Source organism: Dipodomys spectabilis, unplaced genomic scaffold (assembly GCF_019054845.1).
Source record: "Dipodomys spectabilis isolate Male_0828 unplaced genomic scaffold, ASM1905484v1 ptg000002l, whole genome shotgun sequence".
Classification (NCBI taxonomy): Eukaryota; Metazoa; Chordata; class Mammalia; order Rodentia; family Heteromyidae; genus Dipodomys; species Dipodomys spectabilis.
Window position 1 is genome coordinate 18,243,701 of NW_024870679.1, and position 20,765 is coordinate 18,264,465.

Here is a 20,765-nt window from a genome sequence, read left to right on the forward strand (position 1 = left end):
ACCCTTTGTGCCATCACAGAAGACAGTTCTTTGGTCAAAAGATCATCTCCTGCAACCTGTTTTTGAAAGTTATTATATATATATTGCAGTACTGGGTTTTGAACGCAAAGTAGTTGCTAGGCAGATACTTTCCCACTTGGACAAAACCATCACCCCTTTTTGGCTTTTGTTACATTTCAAATCCATCTTGTGTTGATGCTGGGGCATGCCAAGAGCACAATCTGCCTATTTACGCTTGCCAAATAATTGGGTTGATGGGTGTGCATCCACCATGCCCAACTTTTATTGGCTGGCTTGGAATCATGATCCCTAAAGCTTTTAAAAAAATTTGGTCCAAGACTGGGACTCAAACTTGATAACTTATGCTCACTGACTGGCACACTACCACCTGAGCTACGCTTCCAATCTCATCCCTAAAACTTAATTGGTATATGTGTGGGATAAAGTATAAGTCTCTAGAATCATGGGTTTTAATCTGACATGACAGTTTATGAGTACAATATATTTTGATCAATGTCACCACTTCCCTCATTCTCATCCCTTCCAACTCTGCCCATCCCCTCACGTTACCTGGTCATTTTCGCATATGGACATTGAATATTATGACTGCGTTTGCCCATGTCAAACTGGGTACTGGTACTAGTTACCTGTCCTCTCCCTATCATCCTTCCCTCCCTCCTTATCCTCCCTCTGCTCCAGTGACCACTTTTGAGATTCCACATATGAGAGAGAATGTGAAGATGTGTCTTTGCATGCCTGGTTACTTCATTCGGTTTTGTTCATTGTTCTACTTCTCCCTTTGTCTTCTTCCATTCCTTTGATATGCCCTTTCCTTTCTTTCCTTCCTTTCCTCTACTCAGTGTCATTTCTTCCTCTCTCTGTATATATACATATATGTACAAGTATACATATATGTATATACACACACACATGTGTGTGTGGTGTATATATTTTTATTGTAAAAATACCGTACAGAGGGGTTACAATTACATGGGCAAGGTAATGAGTACATTTCTTTTTTTTTTTTTTCTTTCAGGTCCAGTTGTGGGCCTGAACTCTGGGCCTGGGCGCTGTCCCTCAGCTCTTCAGCTCAAAGCTAGCGCTCTACTCCTTGAACCACAGCACCACGTCCGGCTTTTTTTTTTTTTTCTTTTTTCTTATGTGGTGCTGAGGAATCAAACCCAGGGCCTCAGGCATGCAAGGCAAGCGCTCTACCACTGAGCCACCTTCCCAGCCCATGAGTACATTTCTTATCAAGCATTGTTGCCTCTTCCTTTGTTTCCCCTTCCCATCCCTTCCCATCTCCCATCCCCTCCCACCCCCCCTGGTGTATATATTTTTTAACCATACCAATTGCTCACCACTAGAGATTTAAGATAACTAAGAAATTATAACAGAAGATGTGGGCAACAGATCTATATGTGAAGACACTAAAAAAAATTATGATCTCATTTCTTGGCTTGTCACCTCTTTACACTACTTCAAACTCAAAGAGTTTGTGTGAGCCAGACAAGCACTGGGAGTGATACAAGCCAAGCCATCATTTCACTTGTGCAGGCAGATGACCAAGAAGCCTGAGAGAAAAACAGGGCATGAAACCAAGCTGGAGACAGCCCTGGGATGAAAAAATCAAACTGGAAATCAGCTGGGTGCCTGCGGTGATTCATGCCCAATGCTGGGTACCTGTGGCTCACCCCTGTAATCCTAGCTATTCAGGAGGCTGAGAGCTGAGGATCAGGGGTCAAAGCCAGCACAGTAGGAAACTGTTGAGATTCTGATCTCCAATGAACTACTAAAAAGCTGAAAACTAAAAAAGCAGTAACCTTGAACACAAAGCCTCTGGGACAACGCCCAAGCCTTGAGTTCAAGCCCCAGCATGGCACACACACGCAGGCGCGCGCACACCCACAAAGTGACTATTACCATATTGTTCTACACTGTAAATAATGATTATTCAAAGTATGTCCACTACTGAAGAAAATGCTTGAGATGAAGGGGAGAATCAGGAATTGAGCTGTGGCTCAAATGATAGAGTTCTAGCCTTGAACATAAGAGTTCAGGGACAGCTCCCAGAGCCACGCGTTCAAGGCCAGAACCAGAAAAAAAGAAAAGAAAAAAAAAGTAAAGAAAAGAAAATAGAAATAAAACAGGCATTTTCACTTTCACAGCATAAGTTAGAAACGGAATAGATTCCACTTTCTAAATTAATTCTTTGCCATACAGACACTTGCAACTTGCTATTCAAAAACCTCACTCTGAATCTGGGTAAGAGGTACTTGGATAAGAGGTAATTGGATAAACGTTTATAGAGCCAACACTCTCCTCCATTATTTGTTAAGCTGGCTTTTTTTTTCCTGATGAGAAAATTCATAGCTCTTTTCTAATTATCAATGGGATTTTGATTCCCCCACCCCCAAATACTGAACCACTACCCCTTAGTACCAGCTTTGATGACTACACACACACACATACACACACACACAAAACAACAACAACAAAAGGCAGAAAACATCTGGGTAAGGAAAGTAGCTGCAGGAATTAATCTAGAAAGAAAAGAATGTATAAGAAAATAAATGAGTCAGCATGAGGTATAACGGTCTTAAGGGCATCAACTTCAAAGAGAAAATGAAATTATTTAGGTTGCCCTGGTAACGCGGAGATAAAATGTGGAAATGAAAATGCAGGGTTTTACATGAAGGAAACTTGCTTCAGCACTAAAGCCTCTCCCATCATGGAATGAGCTTTACCATGGCAACATGCAAAAACATGGAAATGGATTAAATATAGAAGACGTCCAAGGGGGAAAGCCTAGCACTAAGAACTAAGCGGATCCAATACATTCACTGCACCCTTCTTGACTTTCAGAATTAAGTGGGGGGAGGAAGGGGACAGCCAAGGGCTTACAGGACTCAAATGAAGCTTCCTTTAGTTAGGTAAATGATTTTAAAGTGTTAAGCTGAGTGCAGTTGGCTCAGGTCGACAATCCTAGCTACTCAGGAGGCTGAGATCTGAGGATTGCAGTTCAAAGCCAGCTTGAGATAGGATGGTCTGTGAAACTCTTATCTCCAATTGACCAGAAAAAGGCTAGAAGTAGAGCTGTGGCTCAAGTGGTAGAGCATCAGCCTTGAGTGATAAAGCCAAAGATAGCACCCAGGCCAAGATCAAACCCCAGTACTGGCACATACATCCCTGCCCCTCCCCTCACACATACACAGAGTCAGAAGAAAAGTATTTTCTTTCTCAGGGTTATTGGGAAATGTGTAAAAGATGATTATGGCAAGCACTAATTACAGTACAAGCAGGAAATCAGTGCTCAATCTGTGAAAGTTACTAATATTTTCAAAAGAGATGACAATCAGACTTGGTATTGGAAATCTACTACTTTAAAATTTTTGTAGCATTATTAAGGTAAGAAGACTTCAGATGAGATCAACTTTTTCAGGGTTTCTTTTCTGTCTACCACACAGTTTTGCTGACTACAGGTGCACTGAGGCCTGGCATGTCTCGGGAGTGCATTAATCTCACTAACTGAACCTTTATGCTTGTGGATTAGTAATTCACCACTGCCCTCTCCTCCTGTCCCCTGGCAACCACACTGTACTCCAGAATTCTACATTTCAAACCAGTCACTGAAATGGAATCAAGCAGTCATTGTTTGTGACTGCCTATTTCCTTAACAAAATATTCTCAAGGTTCACCCATGGCATCACATATTGAAAATGTTTCCTCTTATTAAAAAATAGAGCTGGGCACTAGTGGCTCAAGCCTGTAATACTTGAGCACTCGCCTTGAGCAAAACAAGCTTCAACGCAGTGCCCAGGCCCTGAGTTCAAGCCTCAGGATCAGTGTGCATGTGCACACGCACACACTCAAATGTGATGTGTAATTACAATGGAGTATTATTTGTGGGGGGGGGGGGGGGGTTGGTATCTGGGCTTGAACTCAGGACCCTGAGCTTCTACTTGTATTTTTGTTCATGGCTGATGCTCTATTACTTGAGTCATACCTCTAGTTTATATCACATTTTTTTTTTTTTGGTCCAGTTGTGGGGCCTGAACTCTGGTCCTGGGCGCTGTCCCTCAGCTCTTCAGCTCAAGGCTAGAGCTCTACCACTTGAGCCACAGTACCACTTTCGGCTTTTTTTCTTTTTGCTTATGTGGTGCTGAGGAATCAAACTCAGGGCCTCAGGCATGCAAGGCAAGCGCTCTACCACTGAGCCACCTTCCCACCCCCGAGAATAAGAATTTCTTGGTGTTTGGAGCCTTTAGCTGCAACAAGGTAGCACACTAAAAAAAAATAATAATAATTCTTAATCAAGCACCAGTGGCCCACACCTATAATCCTAGCTACTCAGGAGGCTGAGATCTGAGGATCATGGTTCAAGCTCAGCCCAGGCAGAAAAGCCCATGAGATTCTTATCTTTAACTAATCAAAAAAAGGCTGAAAGTGGCACTGTGGCTCAAGTGCTAGCTTTGAGTAAAATGGAGCTCAGGGACAGTGACCAGTTTCACAGTTTGAGGCCTAGGACCAGCACTCCTCCCCACCTCAAAGAAACAAATTCTTTAGAAAAATGGAGAAAACAAACTTTGTATCATTTTTGTTAAATGAGAACGGAAAGGTGTATTATTTAACATTTAATGTGATGGTTTCTACTAATGACCAGTCACTAAAAACTCAGAACCTCCATATAAAATGCATGAAGAGGAAAAATCTGCAAGAAAAGTTAAATAATTGCCCTCAAGGTTACAAAGCCGGTGAATGACATCGCAAACAATCCAGCTGAAGTATGTCAGATTCCAATGTCCAACTCATTCCTCTTCACAGAAAACTTAGTTTAGTTTCTAATGAGCTCCTGTATGAGAAATTCAGGGCTGACACCCATTGGGAAAAGCACTATTTGGGATGGTAGCTGTCTGAAGATTGTACTCAAGATAATCATGTTTGCGACGTGAACACACTAAGCCTAAAATCTGGCACTGAGCGAGAAAAATCCAGTGTGAGGGCACATCTTTTTTAGAAGATGTAAAAGCACTCTGTTTCTGTTCACAAAGGAGTCATTAGTACAAATTAGTACCTTCCACCATAAGCAGCTAGAGAAACAATTTCACCGGGCCACAGAATCACTCATACATTATAGTCCTGGTTATACTTTGTTGTTGTTTGAAGCAGTTCTCCAATACTGCACTATCCCGGTGTCTATGGAGACCGGCACGCCATTTCTAGGAACTCAAGTGGGGCAAAACAAGAACTTTCTGTCCTGAGAATTTGAATACTGGGAAACTTAGACCAAATTAAAATAGAAGGACGCTGGCCACTCACTTCCTTTTCATTGTTCTTGTTCAAATTAATTGGTTACAATACTTAGCTTATTAACCATCTCTTGCCTCTAAGAAAAAAAATCACTACCACCTTCCCTCCCTGATGTTTTAACCTGAATGTGTTCCTTGATTGCAGATATACCAACAATTTCTTTTCCTAGAATCAGTTCAAATGTTCACTGGGTTTTGTTTTCTAGAATTTGATTGAATGTTATTAATATGACTATATTTCTGGCTTCCCCATGAGGGCCTGACAATGTTTCCCGAAGTAGGGTATAGGAAATATTTTAAATCAGCTTTATGCAAAATACGGCCACAGGTACCCAAAGTTTCTTCTTCATGTTGAAGGACTTCCTTGTCCTCTCAACTAACTTGGTCTTAGCTCTGCCAAATAATAAGCCTGATGCTAAGACGTAATGAAGCAAAACCACTGTACTGTGGGTTTGGCTCTTTGAGAATATGACTTTGATGTGATTTCACAGGCTCATGAGCCCTTACCTTTCATCATCTTTATCCCATCAAAGGCTGCCCTGAAGGTACGTACCTTGGTCCCTACTCTGCCTTTATTTAACTTCCATTTCTTCACCTCAATGCCATTTCCTCTTTCTAAAGTGTTTCTCAGCATAAATAACTCCCCCTCCCGCTGAAGGACTGGATGTGGGATTTGAGAAGAATACAGAGAAATCAAAGAATAGTCTGTCCTTTGCCAAAGAGATTAAGAGGCTACAGAAGGAGCAGATGTGGGGGTGGAGATGGCCTTGTTACAAACACGTATGTTAGAAATCCAAGTGGAGGGAGGGAGGAGGGGGATTCGGTAAGGGAGGTGTGGGGGGGGTGGAGAGAGGATGGGAAGGGATGGGAAGGGGAAACAGAGGAGGAGGCTATAATGCTTGATAAGAAATATACTCATTATCTTGCCCATGTAATTGTAACCCCTCTGTACAGTATTTTCACAATAAAAAAAAAAAAAGAAAAAGAAATCCAAGTGGAGGGTCTCCATGAAAAGCTGGATATATTAGACGAGACTCAAGAAAGGTGTCAGCTAGCAAGTTACATGTAGGAGTTCAATGTGGGTGGAGAAGGAGTTAAAGCCCTCCAAGACAGGAGGAACCCACTCAGTGCACAAAACTGAAGACTTCCTGAAACAGGGAACGTTTCGCTCCTAAATATGGGCATGAATTTTTTTCTCCCATTTCCTTTGAAGGTCATTGCACTAATGTCATTTTCAGGAATGCATTGTCTGGTCACCCTACTGAAAAGGTTTATACCACCAGGCACTGGTGGCTCTCACACTTATAATCCTAGCTCCTCATGAGGCTGAGATCTGAGGATCACAGTCCAAAGCCAGTCTGGGCAGAAAAGTTCATTAGACAGTTATCTCTAATTAGCTACCCAAAAAACCAAAAGAGAAGTGTGGTTCATGTGGTAGACAGAGCTCTGGTCTTGACAAAAGAAACAAACAAACAACAACAACAAAACCTCAGGAACAGTGTCCAGGCCCTGAGTTTAAGCCTCAGGACTAGCACCAAAAGAAAGTTTCTAGCATGCTTGGAGAAGGATACCATCCCAGCATCCTAAGTTGTGTTTAAGTTGTGTTTCTCATAGCATTATCTTTATGGGATGTACTGTTATGGGTATGTTGTTTAGTTGTGTGTTGTCTGTGTCTCACTGCTTGTAACAGAATCTGGCATATGAATACTCAATAAATAAATGCTGAATGAATGAATACAAAATGAACATATATCTAGTCTGAATCACAGATGAAGTTCTAGGATTATCAGAATGTAGCATAAGATGACTCTACTTTTAGGAAGTAAACCACTTCTCCGGCATTTTCTCCTGATACTGCATTCTGTGCAGCAGCCAGGAGGAAGTGAAGAGTAAGATCTGCAGGGAGGTGGATGTGGGACACCTCCTTTCCATCTTTTTCAGGGACTTGGGAGAAGGAAGAATGGGGAGGGATGGGACAAGAGGTATTCTTGGCCTGAATTATTCTGAAGCCTGAGCTCCTTTACATTATTAGCGAGATCATATCCCCTCCCAGAGACCTACCACAGAGTCAGGTAAAGAGAGAGAGATGGGAAGTATAGATCATGCTGAGGTCATAATTCTCCATGGCAAATGCTGGTGATGCAACACGGTGCATGGTGGCTTAGGGAAATCACAAAGGGTCAAAGGGGAATACTAAGCAATAACGTTGCTGCCTCTAAAAAGTGGATGTTCACACAGAGATGCAATGCCTTCGGACCTCTGATCATATAAAACAATGTTTATTGACATGAACTCCAGGAAATAGAAACAGGAGGGTTTTTTTTCCTTTGTAACTTTTCATTTTCTTTTGTCCTGTTTGTTCATTTATCTATCTTTCGGAGGATGAGAGGAGGCACAGAACACTAGACACTATGTTGAAAATGAACTATATAACTAATAAGTGCAGACAAGAGGGGAAAACTGGGAGAGTTCAAAGAAAGGGCTGACATTTTCCAAAAAGAAATATGCAACCGCACGCCCTCTGAACATCACCTTTATAATAACAATACATTTTTTAAAGTAGATGTTCAAATTGCATTACTCAAAAGCCAGAAAGTTAACCTCTTACTGTAACTTTTATTGTTCCGGTCCCTGATAGAATTTGGGGATATATTCTCTTAAAGGAGAATATCGGGGAATTGTAGACACATTTCTGGGTAACAAATTCTATCTTCAAAAATATATTTAGATTCCACCTATTTCTTTCTTCTTTCTTTTTGCAGTGCTGAGGATTAAAGATATAGCCTTTATATGCCAAGCAAGCACTTTAGCACTGGATACATCTCTGACCTTTCTCTCCTATTGCATCAGTGCAAGTCATCCTTATATCTCAACCAGATGACAACAGCCTTTTCATAGTCTCTTTGGTTCTGCCAGTAAGCTCTATACAACCATCTCAAGTGAGTAGTAAGCCTGGGTTTCAGCCAGGCACTGGTGGCTCACACCTATAATCCTAGCTACTCCGGAGGCTGAGATCTGAGGACCATAGCTCATGGTTCCTGCCAGCCTGGACGGAGAGTCCAGGAGAGTCTTATCTCCAATTAACCAGCAAAAAGCCAAGAAGTTGAGCTATGGCTCAAGTGGAAGAGTGCCAGGCTTGAGCAAAAGAGCTTAGGAATAATGCCCAGGCCCTGAGTAAAGCCCCAGCACACACACAATTCTACAAGGTCTTAAGCATCTCACAGGTGTCCTCTACTAATCTCAGCCCTCTTGTGCACATTCTCTTTGCTCTGCCCACAATGGTCCTAGCAGTTCCTAGAACATTCCAGATTTACTTGTCTCAGAGCCTTTGCACTTTGCAGCACTTTTAACTGGAATCCTTCTCCTGGATCTTAAGACTCCTGTCCTCACCTGGCTCTCTTCAGACCTTGCTCAAACTTACCATATTTCAATTAATTTTTCCATCTCTGCACCAGAACTCTGGTTTAAGCCTCCTCCCACTCTTGTGTAGACAATATCACAAAGCAGATTTAATATCAACCCTCCCTCTGCATTCCCCTTCTGCCCAACATGCCTCAATTTTCTCCAAAGCACTGAACACCTTTGCCATACAATGCATATGTCAGTCACTTAATGCATTTCCTCTCCTATCTTCTTCCACTTGAATTGGAAGTCCCACGCAGGTAGGAATTTTGCCTGATTTGGAAATTGTTTTGTTTCTAATGTTCAGGACAATACTCGGTTCCTATTCTGCATTCAGTAGGTATTTGTGGAATGAAAGGATAAGATAGAAGAAAGAGAACCTATACAGAAGTATTATGTAAATCAAAATGGGGCAAAGATGGGCTAAGACCCTAGAAAGACATGTATACGGTGAAGAACGAAACATGGAACACTTCAGCTCGGTGCATCGCTACCTCAGCCTCCAATTTATGGCATGGGAGATTCAGAAAAACCCTACTGTTAAAAGATTTGAATGAAAGGTTCTAGCACAGAGCCTGTGGGCTGGTTATGAAAAACAGAGGACAGTAAGCCAGGCCTGGCTGATGCGCCTTGCATCTGGAAGCAGGAGCTAGCTGAGGAAGGCCTGCATGCTGCAGGGGCCTGGGGTTCCCTGGGAGGCAGCATCATTTGAACACAGACAACTCCACAGGGAAAACATGCAGACTGGTTTGAATCAGCTGCTGACTGGAAAACCTGTTGGAAGAACCTGGGCTGTACAAGTCTTCTGGAATTTATTTGAAAATCTCCTGGAGGAGAGAGTAAAACCCAGGACAGGTAGAGGAGTGGCTGTCAACCTTGGTTCATATCAAAACCACTTGGTGCCAGGCACCAGTGGCTCATACCACTGGAGGCTGAGATCTGAGGACCACAGTTCAAAGCCAGCCCAGGCAGGAAAGGCCATAACACTCATCTCCAATTAACCACCAGAAGAGTGGAAGTGGTGTGCCACGCCGACTCCAGTGGAGTCTGCTTAGCATGGGAAACCATCTATCAGACCTAAGAAAGGGGCTTCAGAGACCTATCTCTGAGTTTTGGGACTTCACCGAAGTCTACCTCAGAGAATGGGGCTTTACAGAAACCTATCTCCAAGTTTTGGGACTTCACCGAAGTCTACCTCGGAGAATAGGGCTTCTAAGAGGCCTACTCCTGGAAAGGCTGACAAACCCCTGGGAAAGATGTGTTTCTGCCTTTCTTTTCCTCACTGTATAAGAGTGCCTATTAATCTTTTACTGTTTCTGCTGTTCATTGTACTTACTCATTGTCAACGTTCCCTTATTCAAAGTTCTTTCTTAAGAGTGTTGACGACTCCAATATCTGATGAGTGTCTTAAAAATATGACTAACTCACCAGAGTTAAATGCTACCCTGGAAGCCCCTCTTATGGAGGCTAGTAGACAAGTTATAAGTAAATATAAAAGTATTGGGGGTTTCACAAAGTCACTTCAGCAGAAGGAATTGTTTGTAAGAGATATTTGCAAGAAGCTGTAGGTGCGGCTAGAACAGAAAGAATGTATGGCAATTGCTGAGATAACTACTTAGGAGAAAGAACTTCCTGTTACTCTCTTTCATTTACTAAGAGACTTGCTAGATCTAGGCCTCCGTGACCTTACTATTAAAGAAGGAACAGGAAAGATCTTACGGGACAGTTAAGGCCTCTATAGAAATAAGGTAATGGTTAGATGGTGACAAACATCGAAACCCATTATATTTCTTAGAGATAAGCCGGAAACAAGTGCCTTTCAGGCGACCAGCTGGTGACCACCCAAGAATGAAGCCCTGTAGCAAGATTGTGTAACCTTTTGCCCTTTCTTATGGAGACTTTTTGCTATAAAAGTTTGTTATCCTCTGCATTAAATCGCACTCAGCACTCAGCATCCACTCCTAATGTGTGTGAGTTGTCTGTTTGCCATCTCCCCATCCTATTCCAGGTTCCTCCCCTAGGTATCCTCCGTCGTCCCGACAGAACCCGGTCCGCGGCAGTGGTGCTTGGCTCAAGTGGTAGGGCGCTAGCCTTGAGCTGAAGAACTCAGGGACAGCGCCCAGGCCCAGAGTTCAAGACCTACAACTGACCAAAAAGCCAACAAACTTGGTGTGGAGTGTCAGTGGCTCACGCCTGTAATCTTAGCTACTCAGGAAGCTGAGATCTGAGGATCAAGGTACCAAGTCAGCCAAGTCAGGAAAGTGTGAGACTGTGATTTCTAATGAACTACCAAAAAGACAGAAATGGAGCTGTGGCTCAAGTAGTAGAGTGCCAGCCTTAATCACTAAAGCTAAGGGACAGTGTCCAGGTACTGAGTTCGAGTCCCAGTAATCACATACACACACACACATTTGATGAGTAGAATACCAATGGCTAGATGCAATTAATATCGCCAGTGGCACCAGTGGCTCACCCCTATAATCCTAGCTACTCAGGAGACTGGGATCTGAGGATCATGGTTCAAAACTAGCCCAGGCAGGAAAGTCCATGAGACTCTTATCTCTAATTAACCAACAAAAGGCCAGAAGTAGAGCTATGGCTCAAGTGGTAGCCTTGAGCACAAAAGCTCAGGGACAGTGGCTAGGTCCTGAGTTCAAGCCCTCGGACTGGCACCATAAAAACAAAACCAGAATCCCTGGGAGTGGCCCAGGCATGAGGTATTTTTAAAAGACCCTGTGGTTGATACCTATCTTCCCAGAAACATCTGTTTCCTCCTCTTGTGATTAAAAAGTAAAGCTATGAGCCACAGCCCTAGCAAAGGTAAAAGTTTGCTTCGGAGCGATTAAGGTGGCTTTGAGAATGATTTCAGTCCTCTGTGGATTTGTGTATTTATTTTTGGTGCTGGAGTTTGAACCCAGGGCTGTGCACATACTGAGAAAGCACTCTGTAACTGAGTTATCCCTCCAGACCCAATATTTTCATACCATCCATTTAGTTAGAGATCCCTGCACATTACTCCTACCCAGAACATGGCATGAGGACTCAGCCATGCCCCTGGCCACTCTCCCTGGGGAACAGCACACTCCTAGAATAATATCTGGCAGGGTCTTGGGCCAGAACTGCAGTGTTCTATTTTGGGAGACTGTGGCTGAATGTTTTCATAGGCAGCCCTAGATCAACACTCTCTTACCTGCCCTGTTCACTCCTTCTCTCCCCTCCCACACTGTAAACTCGGAAAACTCCTGGCCCTGACCCACTTCTCTGAGCATGTAACAGTTTACAGGACCCAGAGCTCCACATGCAGAGATGCTGACAATGCCAACGATGCTTTGATCCTAGCAGCTTTGGTTCTGATGGGATCCCTATTTATTTGACCAATGTAGAGTAACACTGAACATTGGTTTGCTGAACAAAGCTGTCTTTGTTTATAAAGGAGAGCCCTCTGTCAGGAGCTGAAAATGACAGTGTACCTGGGATGTGGCAGTCCGTATAGGACATTCACAGGTACTATAGAACTCTTGAGGTATAAGGTACTATAAGCCTATGATTATGGAAGTAATTATGACGTGGGAAAGTGCATTATTCTGCCTGGGGGGAGGGGAGGGTCACACAGAGGTAAGCAGGGGAGCCTGAACCCAACCCAGGTAATGTTTCGAGAGGCCATTACTCTAAGTCACCAAATCAAACATTCCATAGACAACACAACATTAACCCTGAACTCAATTCCTTCTTGATTCACCTTACACCTCAGGAACAAGAAAAGGTGTTTGCTCTCTTTTTTTGCCATTTGTTTCTGCAGTCCAAACTCAAAGCAAAAATGTTTATTAGCACATACCAGTTGTATAAAATAATGGTACTTATTGTGACATTTTCATATGTGCATAACATACTTGAATATATTTCCTGCTTGCTGTCTACGCCTTCGCTGCCTGTGTTATTTATACACACATCTGTCTCACATACTGAGAACTCTACAGAGGTTGTTGCTCACTCCTATTGCCCTCTCCTACCCTGCCTGCCCCCAGTGTTGTTATGGAAAAACTTCTTTAAAAAACAGAAGATACCCTGCTTAAAAATTCTTATTGCTGGATACCAATGTCTCACGCCTGTAATCCTAGCTACTCAGGAGGCTGAGATCGGAGGATCATAGTTCAAGCCAGCCTGAACAGGAAAGCCCATGAGACTCTTATCTCCAATTAACCACCAGAAAAACTAGAAGTGGAGCTGTGGCTCAAAGTGGTAGAGTGCTAACCTTGATAGCTCTGAGTGAAAAAGCTCAGGGGACAGTGTCCAGACCCTGTGTTCAAGCCCCATGACTGACAAAAAGAAAAAAGCTAGAAGTAGATCTATGGCTCAGGGACAGTCCAGGCCCTGAGTTCAAGCCCCAGCATACACACACACACACACACACACACACACACACACACACACACACACACACACACACACACACACACACACACACACACACCTATTAACTTATAACATCAGAGATGCATATACTTAAATTCATCTTATATTCAGAATATATTGGTTTTCTTTTCTATTGATAGTGCTTTTTCTTGGCTTTAAATCTTAACTTTACAGCCTCTTGAGTGCTTTCTAGAATTTAAAAGTCAGACCCTACTTCATCCAATAGCTAAATGAGAGAACCGGTCAGAAGAAGGTCCATTTTTAGCATGCTTCACTTGCATACTTTAAAGAAGTGCTCTAGAGTTTATCACTGAATAAGAGAAATGATAAAGTCTGATTTTTATATTAACTGTTTAGTTTGGAGAAAAAAGATAAGCAGAATGATTATCCAAATTGCTTAGTGATGTTAAGAAATTTCTCATCTTTGTCAGATTACATTCTTAAAACAAATATATTTTAAAATATATTTTAAACCTGGCTTCATGCCAGGTTTCCAAGCAAACACACCCAAATAGATTAATTAATATATCAGAGCCTACTTGACACTGCTTATGATGTCACATGAATAATTTCGATTCAGTGAATGTGTCCACAGGAAGAGGCCTGGCAAAAACATGACATTTCTGAACAAAGGAATCCTGAGACCTAGGGCAAGTCCCCAACCAGCAATGTTAGTAAAGCCAAGCCCTAGCCTGGCCAGGCCAGGCCAATGAGCATCAGGGCAAGAGATCTGTGGTTTCCTCATATAAGGGATCTGTTCTTCTCTTATTTGGATATAGTACAAGGGGCTTATTGAAAGTGTAGTGTATTTCTACTAGAAAAAAAAAAAAATCTCAGGCCAAATGAATAAATGTAAAGCTACTGTCCATCATACATTTACATTCTTGAGAGCGCCTCAAAATGCAACTGCTGCTTAAAACATGCCTTATTTCCTCATGTAAAATATTTTTATTTTGACTTATAATGTAGATCTTTGTTCAAGGCCCAAGTCTGGATCAAAAGATTTTCCCCTGATATTAAATAGGTCCCCCTAAGATTTTGCAGATGCAAACTGTTTACATACTAAGCATCTTCTCAACCAAAATGGCCCCAATTGACAGCACCTACAACCAGGGTTAGGCAAAACAACCATACACTCTTACATAGACAACGACATCATATAACAATATAAAACTTGCAAGTAATTTGTACAAACTCTAGCAACTGATCAATTGTTTGAACATGTAGAACATGAAATCCCTAATCAAATCCACATGTCAACCATAAAGCTAATAAAAAAGACTCCTGTTATTACCTTATGCATATATGTTACTTCACTACACATCTGCATTCCCAGACCTCTATTCAGTCATAAGCAGCCACATTCATCTAAAAAAGAAAAATAAATGTAAGTCATTTCAGCTCTCCACTTTGATATAACACAATGTTGATGGTATAACTTCCACAGAAGACCTAATTTGGTGATCTAACTTGATGCCTATGAGCTGGTGACCTTGAGCAGGTTTTTAACCTCTTTAGTTTTTTTGTTTGTTTACTTGTTTGTTTTGCCAGTCCTGGGGCTTGAATTCAGGGCCTGGACACTGTCTCTGAGCTTCTTTTGCTCAAGGCTAGCACTCTACCACTTGAGCCACAGCGCCACTTCCAGCTTTTTCTGCTTATGTGGTACTGAAGAATTGAATGCAGGGCTTTATGCATGCTAGGCAAGCACTCTACCGCTAAGCCACATTCCCAGCTTTAGTTTTTAACCTCTTAAAAAGCACCCAGCAACATATGTAACAGTATTAACCTCATAATTTACTTGAGAAAATACTAGCTGGACTTCTCTTTGGGAATCTTCTAGATTCTGAAAAAAAAATCGAATTTGCAACACATGTTTCTCTATCTACTATTCCTGGGAAGTATAAGTAGTCCTAAACTTTGACACATCTGGTAATTTTCCCCTGACTCTGGCTCGACTCTAATTTCATGTGTATCTGTCATAAACCTAATGAAATGTCATCTTGTATCAATCCAGAGGTAGGGCGCTCGCCTTGAGCTGAAGAGCTCAACAACAGCGCCCAGGCCCAGAGTTCAAGCCCACAACCAAAAACAACAACAACCATAATGATAATTTTAATCTGTTTTTTGTGTTTCTGTGGTACCAAAGAATTGAACTTAGGGCGTCATGCATGCTACTGAGCCACATTCCTTTCCCCTATCCTTTCCTTTTCACATAATGGAAAAGTTAGTTCAGACAAGGTGTGTCCACATGACTCTGTTTGAGACAACAGAATATAAACAGAAAAGATGGGTTCAATCCAGAATGGAAGGAGAGGAACCTGCCTGTCACTCTTCTGCCACTTCTTAGATGAGGTGTAGTTTTAGTATTAACACCTTTAACCACACCAAGGAAGACATACATTAACACATAGCACATGTCTACACATAAGGAAGCCGAGCTCTCAGAAGAGTCTCCATACTGTGACCATGACAAGAGGGAAAGAAATAATATCCTTTCGGGCTGGGAAGGTGGCTCTGTGGTAGAGCGCTTGCCTTGCATGCCTGAGGCCCTGGGTTCGATTCCTCAGCACCACATAAGCAAAAAGACAAAAAAAAGCCGGAAGTGGCGCTGTGGCTCAAGTGTTAGAGTGCTAGCCTTGAGCTGAAGAGCTGAGGGACAGCGCCCAGGCCCAGAGTTCAGGCCCCATGACCGGACCCAAAAAAAAGAAATAATATCCTTTCTAGTTTATGTCACTACTGTGTACATGGGCGCACGTGGGAAAGCTGAGGTGCAGTGTCCCTCTGGAAGCTTGTGAACTCACACCTAAGGCCTCAGTCATTGGCCAGGCCTGGGGCCGCTTATCTGTCCAGTCACAATGGAGCCGCTGATTTGCTCAAGGGCAACAAGAGGGAATGATATGAGGTCAAACATACATAGAGCATAGTTTCTTTTTGCCCATGGTGGGGCTTCAGCTCAGGGCCTGGGCACTGTCCCTGAGCCTCTTTGTGCTCAAGGCTAGAGCTCTACCACTTGAGCCACAGCACTTCCAACTTTTTCTAAGTAGTTTATTAGAGTTAAGAGTCTCACGAACTTTCCTGCCCATGCTGCCTGCCTTCAAACTGCAGTCCTCAGATCTCAGCCTCTTGAGTACTAGGATTACAGGCGTGAGCCACTGGTGCATTTACTGGTGCACTTGACGCATTTACTCAAAATTTTTAAATTAAATTTGAGGAATGTTCTGTGGAAACCAATAAGAACAGAGATTCATGTAAAATCTGCATGCTTTTAAAAGCTGAAAGTAATAGATACTAAAGTAAGATTTGTTTCTTCAGGGAAAATACTTCCAGTTCTACTTCCAGGTTCTCCCCAAAAAGCAGAGAATCTTTTCTACCTCGAGGAAGGCAGTGATGGAAATCATGAGAGCATGTACTGAAGAAAGAATGTTTGACAGAGAGCCAAGGGTCTAGGACCCATTCTACTTCTGACTGTAACACTTATCGGACAAGTCCCAACGCCCTTGTGCTGGAGGACGCAGACGATTGGGGTTTGGAAGATGCAGATGATCAGGGTTTGGAGGATGCAGATAATTGGGGTTTGGAGGATGATGCCACACTAGCAGCGGTATTCCTATAGCAATGCACACAAGCAGAAGTCACACAAAAAGGCTGCTCAAGACACAAAACACAAGTCTCCCCACTCAGGACACACACAACTTTCCTAACAGCGTTTCCATGTTCCACCATGCCATGCTTGAATGTTTGTCTCTCCAGAACTCCAGTGAGCTTTAGCTGTTACTTAAACAGTATAAAGAGGTGGTAGTAAGGTTTGAAGTCAGGGCTTGTGTTTTTCCCCCTGGGCTGACAGGATTATAGACATGAGCCACCATGCCTGCCAAGAGATGGAACTTTTTGAAGAGATGTTTATGATATGAAGGCTTCACCTCAGGAATCCATTGATGTGTGTTCCCCTCCCCACCCCACCCTCTCTGCCCCTGCCACTTTTCCTTGGTCTTCTTCCATGTGATGACACAGCAAGGGGGCTCCTACCAGAAGCCAGTGCCTTGCTACAAGACGTCCCAGCTAATAAACTTCTATTCACTCATTGCCTTGATTGTAGTACACTGTTACAGTGGCACAAAATGGACTAAGACAGACAAAGGAATGACTATAGATCATCCATAGTTAAACAATGACTCTAACCTGAAAGAGAGATACAAATAGGAATACACAATGATAGGAATGGATGATCACACAAAAACCAAAGGCAGGAATGGGGTTGAAGCTCAGAGCTCAGTGGTAGAGACCCTTGCCTACCATGCACAAGGTCCAGGGCTCAATTCCCAGTACCACAAGAGAAAACAAAATAAAACACAGAATATCACCAAAAATAAGGGGAACAAAAGCAATATTTTATTTTGAGACCTCTAAACAATATTTCTGAGCTTTAGCAGCTAATGTTGTATTCATAAAAGAAACATACCAGGGAAAGCCTAGAAATGAAAAATAAGATAATAAAAAAAACCAACATGATGGTCACATTATAATGCTGCTGAAATTTATTTTAAAGTAATAAAAAATAAAGGAAAAAAACAGAAATATGAATTTCAGATCCATTATTTTTTAGGTTCATAAAAAGTAAAGGGAAAATGTAGAAGAGGGCAAAAAGTTTCCCAGAATATAGGACTTGATATTTTTTAAAGGCAGATTAAAGTGTCCACTACAATGAAATCATGAAGTTTCAGAAAATTAGTGAGAGAAAGAGAATCCTAAAAGTGACAGAAAGAGGATCCTAAAAAGATTCAAAAATAATATATCATGTTTCATATTGTATTGTATTTCTGGTGATTTGAAATTAGTATTTGCATACTTTTATTCTTTGTGAGTAAATTATATAAAATAAAAAGAGAGACTCCCAAAAGCTTCTGGGGTTACAGAGGATAAAACTGCACCAAAAACAAGCAAATCAGCATTATACTTTGTAATAATAATACTGAATGCACAGAAGATGAGTTTTTTTTTTAAATCGGTAGTGGGGCTTGAACTCCGGGTCTGTTTCTGTGCTCTTCAGCTCAAGGTGAGCTCTCTACCACTTGAGCCACAGCACCACTTCTGGTTTTCTGGAGGTTTGTTGGAGATAAGAGTCTCCTGGATGTTCTTGCCCAGGCTGGCTTTGAAACACAATACTCAGATCTCAACCTCCTGAGTAGCTCGAATTACAGGCGTGAGCCACTGGCGGCTAGCTAGAAGATGACTTAAAAAAAAAAAAAAAAACCCTGTAATTTTTAGTGGAAGCAGTTTTCAATCTGAAGTTCCATAACCAGTCAAATTAAATTTGAGAGTTGGAACAGCATATTCCAGTCATTGAAGCACAGATAACTTGTATTCACTCCTTCCTTTTAAAAAGCATTGAAGGATACAAAGGAAATTTCCCACTGAATGCTTAACAGATATTTCAAAATTAAGCAGTCACTCAAAGAGAATAATTCCTTTTACTCCCTTATTCTCACAATCAGTAAATACGAAATGCATCCTTGGATGTATTTGATTCAGAATCTTGTAGTCAATGTTGACTTCCTTCTCTCATGTAAAAAAAAAAAAAAAAAAAAACCACTTTAAAAGAGATCCAGAATCCAAGCACTTCATACCACCATGCCCCAGACAGCTCTCACTTATCACAGTAGCCTCCTAACTAGACCCCATGCTTCCATTTTGCTCCCACAATTGATCCTTGTCTCTGTCCAAGTATGTCTTTGAGCTGGGCTCTAATGGCTCATGTCTGTAAACCTAGCTAATCAGGAGCCTGAGATTTGAGGAGCACAGTTCAAAGCCAGCCTGGGCAGGAAAGTCCATGAGACTCTTATCTCCAATTAACAACCAAAAAAAAAAAAAAGAAGAAGAAGAAGAAGCCAGAGTGGAGCTGCGACTCAAGTGGTAGAGTGCTAGCCTTGAGCAAAAATGCTCAGGTCTTCAAGCCCTAGGACAGGCACATACACACACAAAAAAGTGTGTCTCTGGTGGCAGTTAGGGAAAAATACTATTTTCCTAAATGACAAAACATTATTTGCCTCTTTAATCCATTTTCTGGTAAACACAGAATATTCGGTAGTGACTGAACTGCCTGCCAGATATTAAAGAAATCTGCACAACTTCTGCAGCTTCTCACTCAACTTGTTTTGAAAAATGTACTCATTTTCATAAAAAAAGTTCTTTGCACTAACATATAATAACTTTATTTTTTATCCCACCCCAAAATAGCCTTATTATTACTATTTTTAAATAAATATTCATCTGTTTTAATTCTTTTTAATTTTTTTATTGTAAAAATATTGTACAGAGCAGTTACTATTACACGGGCAAGATAATGAGTACATTTCTTATCAAGCATTGTAGCCTCCTCCTTTGTTTCCCCTTCCCATCCCTTCCCATCCTCCCCCGCCCCTATCTGTTTTAATTTTCTTGGTATATGCTGGGCCTGGGGCTTGAACACAGAGCCTGGGAGTTGTCCTAGACCACTTTTTTGCTCAAAACTAGTACTCTAACACTGAGCCACAGGCTCTACTTCCAGCTTTTTTTTTTTTTTTTTTTTTGGTACTTAATTAGAAATAGTTTCAGGGACTTTCCTGCCCTGGCTAGCTTCAAATCTGAGTCCTCAGATCTCAGTCTCCTGAGTAGCTAGGATTATAGGCATGAGCCATTGGTACCCAGCCCATTTTAAATTTTTAATAAGGTACATATCTATTTAAAAAATACAGAAAAGCCGTGGCATTGTCAATAATTTAAGATTGTAAAGTCTCCAAGATCTGCTCTATAAGCATTATTTAAAGACCTTCAAAAACTTGGAATATGGCAAAAGGAGAATACACTCATTGTAATACTAAAGAATCACTTGGCTGACTCATCCAAAGGTAATTTAAGGAAATATCTAATTACTTGTGACTAAATCCCAGACTTGTGTTTTAGTCCAGTAAAAACTCAACACATTTTGATTTTCATTTCTCTGAAGTACATGTCCTATTCTCCCATCTAATACGGCAATGTTATTCAGACATTCTTCTGAAAAATAATTCCTTGAATTCTCTTTGAACCCATCTGTCTTCCTACTGGCTCCCTCATTTATGAGTTAAATAAAACTTTGACACATTCATTTGACTAAGGGTCATCTTTTAAAACTTTTGGAAAATTATCCTGAGAAACAGTTCAAAAAAGTCTGTGTCAACAAAGGAGGAGGCTGCAATGCTTGGTAAGAAATGTATGCATTATCCTGCCCATGTAATTGTAACCCCTCTGTACAGTATGTTCTCAAATAAAATAAAACAAAATTAAAAAAAAAAGTCTGTGTTTTGCCTGCAGCGAGTGTGTGCATGTATGTATTTGCACTAATATTTGTATTTTGAATGTAGACAGGAATTGTCTCACAAGTGTCTTGTATCTGTGTCTATTCTGTGTGTATCAGCAGCTATTTGTATATCGTATCATTTGGTCAAGGAGTTTCTTGCTTGGGTACAACTGGGCTTATAGCATGTCACCTAATCTGAAAACCTCTAAGAAAGGTCATGGGAGTCCCAGGATTTTATCCTTGTTATAGGAAAACACCTCAGTACACAAATGGTTTTAGTAAGAATAAGGGAAGATAGGGACATTGCCTGGGTGCTATCAAGAGAT

The 20,765-nt window shown here is 41.6% G+C and overlaps 1 protein-coding gene across 1 annotated transcript in view; it reads right to left on the minus strand.

Annotated features, from left to right (window-relative positions):
- Positions 1–20,765, minus strand: part of Lrrc8c (leucine rich repeat containing 8 VRAC subunit C) — a 71,205-nt gene that overhangs the window by 32,825 nt on the left and 17,615 nt on the right. The window contains exon 2 of the mRNA XM_042678008.1: positions 14,419–14,492. The gene's annotated coding sequence lies outside the window, so the exon portion shown is untranslated. The remainder of the gene's footprint in view (positions 1–14,418; positions 14,493–20,765) is intronic.